Below are 11,160 nucleotides of genomic sequence, written 5' to 3'. Positions count from 1 at the left end.
TCCGGCCTCACTGAACGGATAGCTTCGACAGAGCTAAGACTATCTGTTACAATGTAATAGTGTTTAACAGGTCGTGAGGCGACGCTGTCCAGCGCCCAGTGTATTGCTGCCAATTCAGCAATATACACTGAGCAAGGATACTGAAGACTGTGTGAGGTGCTAAAAAATTTGTTGAACACTCCAAATCCTGTGGACTCATTCATAGAGGACCCATCAGCAAAGTACATATTATCACAATTGACACGCCCATACTTTGCTTCGAAAATCGTAGGAACGATCCCCGATCGATGATAATCTGGAATTCCATGGATATCCTGCTTCATGGACAGATCAAAATGCACAGAGGAATTGATGTAGTCAGGAAAACAAACACGGTTGGGAATATACGAAGAAGGATCAACCTGCATGGAGACGAATTCATGATATGAGCTCATGAATCCAGAATGAAAATTTAGCTCGATCAGCTGCTCAAAATTTCCGATCACCAATGGGTTCATAACCTTACACCGGATGAGGAACCGAAGAGATAATAAATTGAAGCGATCTTTTAGTGGGAGTACGCCTGCCAAAACCTCGAGGCTCATGGTATGCGTTGAGGGCATCCCAACGCAATACGGAGACAAAGATACTGAATTCGCTCGAGTTTGATGAGGTGTGTTTTGGCAGCTGATTGAAAACAGAAACTGCCATACTCTATCACTGAGAGAATAGTTGTTCGATACAACATAATAAGATCTTCGGGATGGGCTCCCCACCAGGTGCCGGTAATTGTACGGAGAAAGTTTATTCTTTGTTGACATTTTTTACTCAGATACCTAATATGGGCCCCCCAAGTACATTTGGAGTCGAACCAGACCCCAAGATACTTGAAAGACATAGCATGAGTGATCGGTTTACCCAAAAGTTGAAGCTTTGGTTTTGCTGGTCTATGCTTCCTAGAAAAAACCACCATCTCTGTTTTCTCTGTGGAGAATTCGATCCCTAGCCCAATGGCCCAGGTTGAAAAATTGTTCAAAGTATCTTGTAAGGGTCCTTGCAGGTCGGATTCGTTTGATCCTACGATAGACACCACTCCATCATCTGCAAGTTGTCTTAGGCTGCAATTTTGTGTAAGGCAATTGTCGATGTCGCTTACATAGAAGTTGTACAAAAGGGGGCTTAAACATGAGCCCTGGGGGAGTCCCATGTAGGAGACCCGACTTACTGTCGAATCCCCGTGAGAAAAATTCAAATGCAAGTTATATAACATATTATTCAATAGAGGCGGCAGACCCCGACAGTGTAATTTGTCTGACAGGACCTCTATTGAAACAGAATCAAATGCCCCCTTTATGTCCAAGAATACTGAAGCCATTTGTTTTTTTTCGGCGTAAGCCATTTGAATTTCTGAAGAAAGCAACGCAAGACAATCATTCGTCCCCTTGCCCCTGTTGAAACCATATTGTGTATCTGAGAGTAGGCCATTCGTTTCAATCCATCGATCAAGGCGAAACAAGATCATTTTCTCCAACAATTTCCGTATACAAGACAGCATTGCTATTGGGCGGTACGAATTGAAGTCGGACGCGGGTTTTCCGGGTTTTTGAATAGCTATAACTCGTACTTGTCTCCAATCATCTGGAACAATATTATGCTCCAGAAACCGATTGAATAAGTTCAACAAGCGATGTTTCGCCACATCAGGGAGGTTTTTCAACAAGTTGAACTTAATTCGATCCGATCCCGGAGCAGAATTGTTACATGAAAGGAGAGCAAGAGAGAATTCTACCATCGAAAACTCAGAATCAAGATCGCACCTATCTTGTGGTATATCTCGAACAATTTTTTGCACGGGAGCGGAATCGGGACAAACCTTTCGTGCAAAATTAAAAATCCATCGATGTGAATATTCTTCGCTTTCATTCGTTGAAGAGCGATTTCTCATGTTTCGAGCCACTTTCCTTAATTTTTTCATTGACGTTTCTCGTGACAAACCTCCCACGAAATTTCGCCAATAAGCACGTTTTTTCCCTTTGATCAAATTTTTGAACTGATTCTCAAGGGCTAAATACGTTTGAATATTTTCAGGAGTTCCACGTTTCCGAAAAGCTTTAAATGCATTCGATTTTTCTACATAAAGCTTGGAACATATGCTATCCCACCATAGATTGGGAGGCCTTCGACGAATAGTGGAACCTGGGATGGGTTTCGTTTGAGCGCGAACCGCGCTGTCATAGATCAAACGAGAAAGGAAGTTATACTCCTCCAATGGAGGTAAACCATCTCTGGAATTGATGGCTAGAGTAATCGCGTCCGCATATTTTTTCCAGTCAATGTGTCTTGTGAGGTCATATGCCATGTTTATAGATTCAGAAGAATTCGACCCAATGGTGATGGAAATTTTGATTGGCAAGTGATCACTACCGTTGGGGTCCTGGATTACATTCCACTTGCAATCTAACGATAGTGAATTCGAGCAAAGCGAGAGGTCAAGAGCACTTGGGTTAGCAGGAGGTTTAGGAACACGTGTTGTTTCCCCAGTATTCAAAACGGTCATATTGAAGCTGTTACAAAGGTCATATATCAACGATGAACGATTGTCATCGTACTGTTCCCCCCAGGCAGTTCCGTGAGAGTTGAAGTCTCCCAAGATCAATCGTGGCTCAGGAAGGAGTGAGCACATGTCAACAAGTTGCTTGCGGCTAACCGCAGCTCTCGGAGGCCAATACAAGCTGACAATACAGAGGTCTTTGCCTCTGATGTTTGCATGACAAGCAACAGCTTCAATCCCTCCAATAGGTGGAAGGTCAATTCGAAAAAATGAGTGGCACTTATTGATCCCCAATAGCACCCCTCCGTATCTGTCATCACGGTCCAAGCGTATAATATTGAAATCATGGAAAGAGAGATCATCTCGCGAAGAAAGCCAAGTTTCGGACAGAGCAAAAACATCACAATTGAACTTATGAATTAAAAATTTGAATGTATCCAATTTAGGGATAAGACTACGACAATTCCACTGTAAAACAGTGATATCTCCGACCTCTCTATTTAAATTAGACATCAAGAGAGATAATCATTGCAAGGAGGGGCCATGTTTGCATCAATTGTTGCAAAATTGTCTTTAATACTGGAAGCATTGAAATGACAATGGTTCTGATGGAGTCGGAAACGTTAAAACACTTGAAGATTTGATCCAAAAGGTCAGACAACTTTATAAATCCCGATTGGGAAGTTGAGCTGGACGGAAAAATAGGGACAGTTGGGGTTTTTGATGTCCCCTCGAGTGCTGGGTCGTTCGAAGGTGAACTATTCCCACGGAAGCCAGGAGGAACCTGATTTTGCTTGTCCGCTGCACTCGTTTTTTTAGGCAAGCTAACAGGGGATATCACCGGAGGGACTTGTGATTGAATTTTGGGAGTGGTCACATTTTTGCGCCGGGGATTCCCTTGGGAAATAAACGGTGTACCCCCGTGAGCTGTGTCCGCTTCCATTTCGTCAACTGGCAACGTGGAAAAGATATTGTGTGAGGAGATTGGATGTAGTTGTTGTTGGGCCTGTGGAGAAGCGCCCTTTAAAATTTCCGCAAAAGTGCGTTTCGAGCGTTCCTTTAAAGAGCGCTTCTGTTTGTCGCGACTCTTGTAAGTTTCACAAGCTGAGAGCTCATGTGGGGTCCCCCCGCAATATGCACACTTATGCTCAGTCGCACTGCAGGATTTGCCCACATGTTGCTCTCCGCAAGTGGCACAGCGCTCCTTGTTGGTGCAGTAGTCTGCTGCATTTGTTGCAAGTCATGGGCTTTGGCACGAAGAGACGCAGCGGAAGCCTCAATTTGTCCACCATAACGTAGTCAGGGAGGGCGGAACCAGCAAAAGTTACTCGAAACGAGTCGGACGGCGTGAATTTTGTTTTTCCCTCTTCCTGGGACACTTTTCCTAATTGATGGCAGTCCAAAATTTTAACTTTCGTCAAAGGGAGCTTTTTAAATCTGCCATCTCCCTCTTTTATTAATGCGCTCGTCAGACCCGTTTCTGTAATCACCCCCGAAATTTCTACGTTATGGCAGGGCACATAGACGCGATATTCTAGTACGAACCTATTGTCGACAACAATCTCGTTAGCTTGCTTCCGATCAGCCACGACAACACGCAGTTTGTTCGGTCGAACCTTTCTAATTTCGACCACGGAGGAATAATTTTTTGTCAGATCTTTCATGATCTGAATGACGTTGAGCGATTTCCCGTTGGGTTTTGGCCGGAAGAAAACAACCCATGGGCCAGATCCAGATGCATCTTCTGGATAGACCTTGACACGCGGAGAGGGGACAACTGAGGGGGAGGACGAGGTCGATTGTTGAGCGGGAGCGGGAACAGTTGGGCTGGGAAGCAAGTTCGGGAGATAATCGGAAGCGGGAGCGGGAGATTGAGGGGGCGAAGTGGAAAAGTTTGCCAATTTTCTTGAGGGGGGCTTGTTGAGGTTGATTAACTCTTCCTCTGAAAAAACATCGTCTGAGGGGGGAACGCGTTTAAGCGACTTCCCAGTAGTTAGTGAGGAGGAAACATCAGATTCAATGTCCATATCAAGAGGATCGCACTCTGCCATTATGGCAGATATACAAATATACTTTTTCTTTTTTTTTTAAATCCTTAACCTAATATATATATATATATATATATATATATATATATAATATATAAACTAAAATACTTGAAGCGCACGGTGCGGATGATTTGTAACGGTGCTCCAATCGAACCACGTGATGATCGCTTGGCACAACAGCAATGGTGTATCGCACCACAATACGATGACGATGGAACGGCACACGCTAACAGCGCCCGCAGTGGAGGACTTCTCCCTCCCGCTGGTTGTGATTACTTATCACTTCACTCTCGCAATAAAGAAAACACCGTTAGGGCGACACAATCACTTCAGCGAAACACAATAACGGACACGAACAACTTTGCGTCCGGCGGCTTCGGACTGCGCGAGCTGACTGAATTAGACGATTGTTTCAAGTTAAATATGATTTGCGAATGGGCGCACCTTGTTACGTAGATCTGCCTTGAGCTCACCGAGAAGTTTGATAGATCGGCAATGATAGCAAAATTTGCGACACATCTCGCGGATCATATCCTCTTGGCCGGGGCCTGATCTTCACACAAGGAAATGCGGCGAGAGGACATATCTACATATCGTATTAGGTGCTATTAGTCCAATTGAAAGTCGCATTGAGGCATATAGCATCGTGTTCCGTTAGGTTTGAAGCGAAAATGGAAATGGGTTGAATAAACACTCTCAGAAAGTGAAAACTAAGAAAGAAAATTACCTTTTCCATTTCAAACTTTTTTTGCCTATAATAAAGTAACATGTTTTTTTGTGGTGAAAAAAATGATAAGTTTGTTCGATAATGATAATTTATATCACATTGGTGAGTTTTTGTTTTCTCTATTTTGTCCATACAGAACATAGGCCAGAGTGAGCGGTTTGATCATATCTCCTTCTACTTCGGCATCTTATATGGTGATACGCACCATTCAACGACTAATAACCATCCTTTTGTCACCATCACTCGGTTGTAAATACTGGTGGAGTGAACAAACAATACCCAACAACCAAACAAAATGTCCTATTTCAGAGCCACCAGATTATCAGGTTATCAAACAATTAACGATGTAATTCTTCAAACATATCCAAAATCAGCATGCAAAAGATAGCCAACGGAATTCTACGTCAACTATGCGGTCGTGTTTCGGACACAACCCTCATGTGACTTTTTCATTTTCCGGTCTGAGTACTCTGTATTTATCAATAAAAGGATTATGCTACGAACATGCACATTTTTTCGTATCGTCTAAATTTTCACATAAATCTGTATTCTAGAAGCAACTTACATGATATTGTGGGCGTTTACTCATTCATCCAAAAACTTCTTTAAATACTATATGGGCTGAAAAGTCCCGGGATTATTCAACAGATGGCGCCACTAAAAAACGAACAAGATTTATTTCGAGAGGTTCATCTGTCTTTAGCTTAAATGTTAAGTTTCATGACATTTCGTTTGTTTGTTTGCAAACTACAGTTGTTCAAGTGTCACTTCCTGAGCATTCGTATAGAAAATGGAAAGAGAGGATTATCTTATTTTGATCAAACATTGTTTTTTGATGGGAAGAACTCCTAAACAATCAATGCAGTGGTTGACGAAATGTTATTCCACTTCTGCTTCTTCGAGAACAACAGTTCATCGGTGGTTTAGTGAATTTAAAATGGGCCGTACAAGCACCGCAAATGCACCTCGCTCTGGAAGACCAAAAGAGACTACGAATCCAGAAATCGTAAAACAAGTGCATCGACTCGTTTCGAACGATCGTAGAATAAAGTTATGCGAGTTACCTGAGGCCGTAGGCATTTCAAAAGAACGATTGTATCCGCGCGACGTTTGCTGTCGAACAAAACAGCGGCGATTGATTCAACAGCCGGTTTGACGTTGTTGAAGCGTTATCGAGTGGTCTTCTTTCGACGTTTTGTGACATAGACGAAATGTTGATTCATTACCACACTCCTGAATCCAATGGGCAGTCTGCAGAGAGGTACTGGTAGGCATATTTCGAAGACTTAGACGTTTCGTATAACAGAAAGAGAATCGGAAACTCGCTATACCAATGTTGAGGAATGAATACAGCTTTGCTCAAAAAAGGTTGTTTTCATTGCAAATCCCGGAATTTTTCCAAAGATAAAATGTCTAATATTTATATACTTCTTGCTTATTGACCATAAAACTTGTTTCAATAGCTTAAATTTTTGTTTAGAAAAAAGGTTATTGCGATCACTCAAACCTGTATATAAACTGATCCACGCTCGGAAACTCACATAGTTGTGACTGTGAAGTGGCTAGAGAATGTTCTCAATGTTGTTGTTTAAAGAGCTTTCAATATTAGTTTTAGGAAAAACGTTATTTGAATAAGCACTAGCAATACCATAATTTTTTTGTAACAAATTCAATTTTTATGCACCAACTTTTGAGAGGGGCGAGTTTAAAAAACTACATAATTATATATAAAATATTTTAGGTTTTCACTATTTTTATGTTTCTTGATGATATCTCTGCGTTTTCTTAACCAAACTTCAATGTCTATATACCATTGAATAGATGATTAAATGCTTGTTTGGAGAACCATAGGAAGACCTTCAAGGTTCGATTTTGTAATTTATGAGAAACAAGCATTTGAAAGGTATTTTGAAGCGTAAAAAGCGATTCACATAGAACGTTACGGAAAAGAACGTCCACGTTCCGTTATCGTCTCGACCAATTCACATATGCAGTCTATGCTTGCAGCAGGACCGTCACGTCAAGTGGCAAACGAATGATTTATTTAATGTTATTCATGATGTCGCCACCTACAACAGTTTTAAATTGCAATGCCCTCTTTCGAACCAACATGCCTAGAATCAGTACTGAATTTAGAAAAATTCAATGAAAATCATTGAATTATATTATTTAAATGGTTAAATCCCGTAGTCCCGACCCTTATTCAACAATAATAATACCTGATACCCTGAACAACCTGTTCACGTGGGCTCTCAAGCTGGGTATCGAATTCTCTACGGAGAAAACCGAAATGGTCGTTTTTTCTAGGAAGCACGAACCCGCCCAATTCCAGCTTCACCTATCCGGCAAAGCGATCAGGCACTCGATGTTTTTCAAATACCTTGGAGTATATTTTGACTCTAAATGTACCTGGGGAATACACATTGCGTATTTGAAACAGAAATGCCAGCAAAGAATCAATTTTCTCCAAACAATAACCGGAACATGGTGGGGCGCCTATCCAGGAGACCTCATTCAGTTGTACAAAACAACGATATTATCAGTGTTAGAATATGGCAGTTTTTGCTTCCGATCAGCTGCCAGGATTCATATTCTCAAGCTGGAGAGAATACAATATCGTTGCTTGCGTATAGCCATGGGGTGTTTGCATTCGACACATACGATGAGTCTCGAAGTTTTGGCAGGAGTACCCCGCTTACTCTTCGGTTCACAGAATTATCCTACAGATTTCTCATCCGTTGCAAGATCATGAATCCATTGGTGATTGATAACTTCGAAAATCTACTCCAACTGACTCCTCAGTCAAGTTTTATGTCTTTATACCATGAGTACCTTACCCATGAAGTGCACCCTTCACCGGGCATCTCCAACCAAGTTTGCTTCCCATACTTTTGCAATTCCTCTGTCAATTTTGATCTGTCCATGCGACAAAAGATCCATGGAATCCCAGATCATCTACGCTCCGATTATATTCCGGAGATATTTTCGGCAGAATATGGGAAAGTTAGATCTGATAAAATGTTGTTTACTGACGGTTCATGCATAAACGGGTCCACTGGCTTCGGCATCTTCAATGAAAATTCCAGTGCCTCTTTCAAACTCAAAGATCCTTGTTCCGTGTATGTCGCTGAACTGGGTGCGATATACTACGCTTTAGGGATCATTGAAACATTGCCCATCGACCATTATTTTATTTTTTCAGACAGTCTCAGCTCAATAGAGGCAATCCGCTCAATGAAAGTTGATAAACGCTCATCTTATTTCCTAACAAGAATAAGACATCTATTGAGTGTTTTGGTCGAAAAATTATTCAAGATTACCTTAGCATGGGTTCCCTCTCATTGCTCGATTCCGGGGAATGAGAAGGCGGACTCGTTAGCTAAGGTGGGCGCTTCAGAAGGCACACTTTTTGAAAGGCAAATTGCTTATAACGAATTTTTTCACATTCCTCGTCAGGACACACTCGTTAGTTGGCAGCGCATGTGGAGTGAAGATGAGTTCGGTCGTTGGTTACACACGATTATCCCTAAGGTTTTGACGAAAGCTTGGTTAAGGTATTGAATGTCGGTCGTGATTTCATTCGCGTGATATCTCGGCTTATGTCCAATCACTACAACCTAAACGCGCATCTCTATCGCATTAGGCTCGCAGCAAACAATCTTTGTGATTGTGGCGAAGGCTACCACGACATCGAGCATATTGTCTGGTCGTGTATCCGGTTCCATGCTGCTCGCTCTCAGCTCTCTAGAGCACTGAGAGCAAAAGGCAGACAATCGGATATCCCCGTCCGGGATATCTTAGGTAGCCGTGATCCTGATCTTCTGCTTCATCTATACCTGTTCCTTAGAAACGCCGATGTCAACGTTTAATGATGTTTCCTTCGTTGTGTCCCTGTTTCGTATCCCTCCTATCCGATCTATAAACTTTTACTTAGTCGCGGCAATACATACACACACTCTTTACAGATACACGGGCCAAAGGTTGTGCAGTCCACTGATGATTCAACAAAAGCCAAAGGTTGTACCGCTCATGACAACTCTACACGAGCTGATGATTGCGCCGGCTAGTGACCATTCTATCCTGGATTCCTCGAGAAGACGCACCACGCTAGATATGGGGTACAGACTAGGGGGGCGTTGCTGATTAATGGTCAGCTGCATCCCAATAGGAAGTATCCCGTGTCGGGCACAGGTACAGATCATTGAAGACAGCAACATCACAATTACGAAAACACTTGTAATAAAGGGTGTGTCACATCAAATTGCATCACGGAAAAAACGCTGTAGAAATTCGCCCAGTAGACCGATCCTTTTGAAAATTTTAGACAGTAAAATAAAAACTATTAAACAACTTTTGGCATTTTCTTTTTATTCATACTTCGAGCCCAAGCCCGTATGCTCGTACCTTCCTCTTTACCCCGTCCATAAGGTTCTGTACAACGTCAGGTTGTAGTTTTTTTGGAACATAAATCCATTTTCTCTTGAAGTCCGCCTCCGATTTGACAACTTTTGGGTTCTTCCGGAAGGCCTGCTTCATAATCGCCCAATATTTCTCTATTGGGCGAAGCTCCGGCGCGTTGGGCGGGTTCATTTCCTTTGGCACGAAGGTGACCCCGTTGGCTTCGTACCACTCCAACACGTCCTTTGAATAGTGGCACGAAGCGAGATCCGGCCAGAAGATGGTCGGGCCCTCGTGCTGCTTCAATAGTGATAGTAAGCGCTTCTGTAGGCACTCCTTAAGGTAAACCTGCCCGTTTACCGTGCCGGTCATCACGAAGGGGGCGCTCCGCTTTCCGCAAGAGCAGATCGCTTGCCACACCATGTACTTTTTGGCAAACTTGGATAGTTTCTGCTTGCGAATCTCCTCCGGAACGCTGAATTTGTCCTCTGCGGAGAAGAACAACAGGCCCGGCAGCTGACGAAAGTCCGCTTTGACGTAGGTTTCGTCGTCCATTACCAGGCAATGCGGCTTCGTCAGCATTTAGGTGTACAGCTTCCGGGCTCGCGTCTTCCCCACCATGTTTTGCCTTTCGTCGCGGTTAGGAGCCTTCTGAACCTTGTATGTACGCAGGCCCTCCTGCTGCTTGGTCCGCTGGACGAATGAACTTGACAAATTCAGCTTATTGGCGACATCCCGGACCGAACTTCTCGGATCACGTCTAAACTGCTTAACTACGCGCTTGTGATCTTTTTCACTGACGGAGCATCCATTTTTGCCGTTCTTCACCTTCCGGTCGATGGTTAGGTTCTCGAAGTATCGTTTTAGTACTCTGCTGACCGTGCATTGGACGATTCCCAGCATCTTACCGATGTCCCGATGTGACAACTCCGGATTCTCGAAATGAGTGCACAGGATTAATTCACAAAATGTTTCTTTCTTCTATAGAAGGGACTTAGTCAGGAATTAAATTCCTCAAAATTGTTAGGATTAAATTTTTGTTGGTAGATGAGGACACGTCTAGCCTCCAAAGCGTGGTTCAGACAAGTCCTGACTCGATCCCACCGGAACCTTTACGACCTGCTAAATCCGGGTTGGTTTTCATCGCCCTCAGTAATGCCAACCGCAGCGATGTTTTAATGTGTCGTGTAATGTTGTTTGTGCTGTATATATAAACCTTAATTCGTGTTGTGTATGACTATGTGCCGTCTTTTTTTAAACCCTTAAATAGCTATTTTATTTTAATCTGTCATAATCTGTTTTATTTATTGAAATTATAGATATATAGTATTTATCACGTTTATGCGAAGGACCGTATCTAGCTTTTCATTTATTTATTGTCCTATAAATGTGTGTTTTCCTCCTTTTTTAATTTTAGTAATACCTTGGGCGTAGGAAAGCTTCGACAAACAGTGAGA

Source organism: Toxorhynchites rutilus, chromosome 3 (genome assembly GCF_029784135.1).
Source record: "Toxorhynchites rutilus septentrionalis strain SRP chromosome 3, ASM2978413v1, whole genome shotgun sequence".
NCBI lineage: Eukaryota > Metazoa > Arthropoda > Insecta > Diptera > Culicidae > Toxorhynchites > Toxorhynchites rutilus.
Note: the sequence above shows the minus strand (reverse complement) of the source record.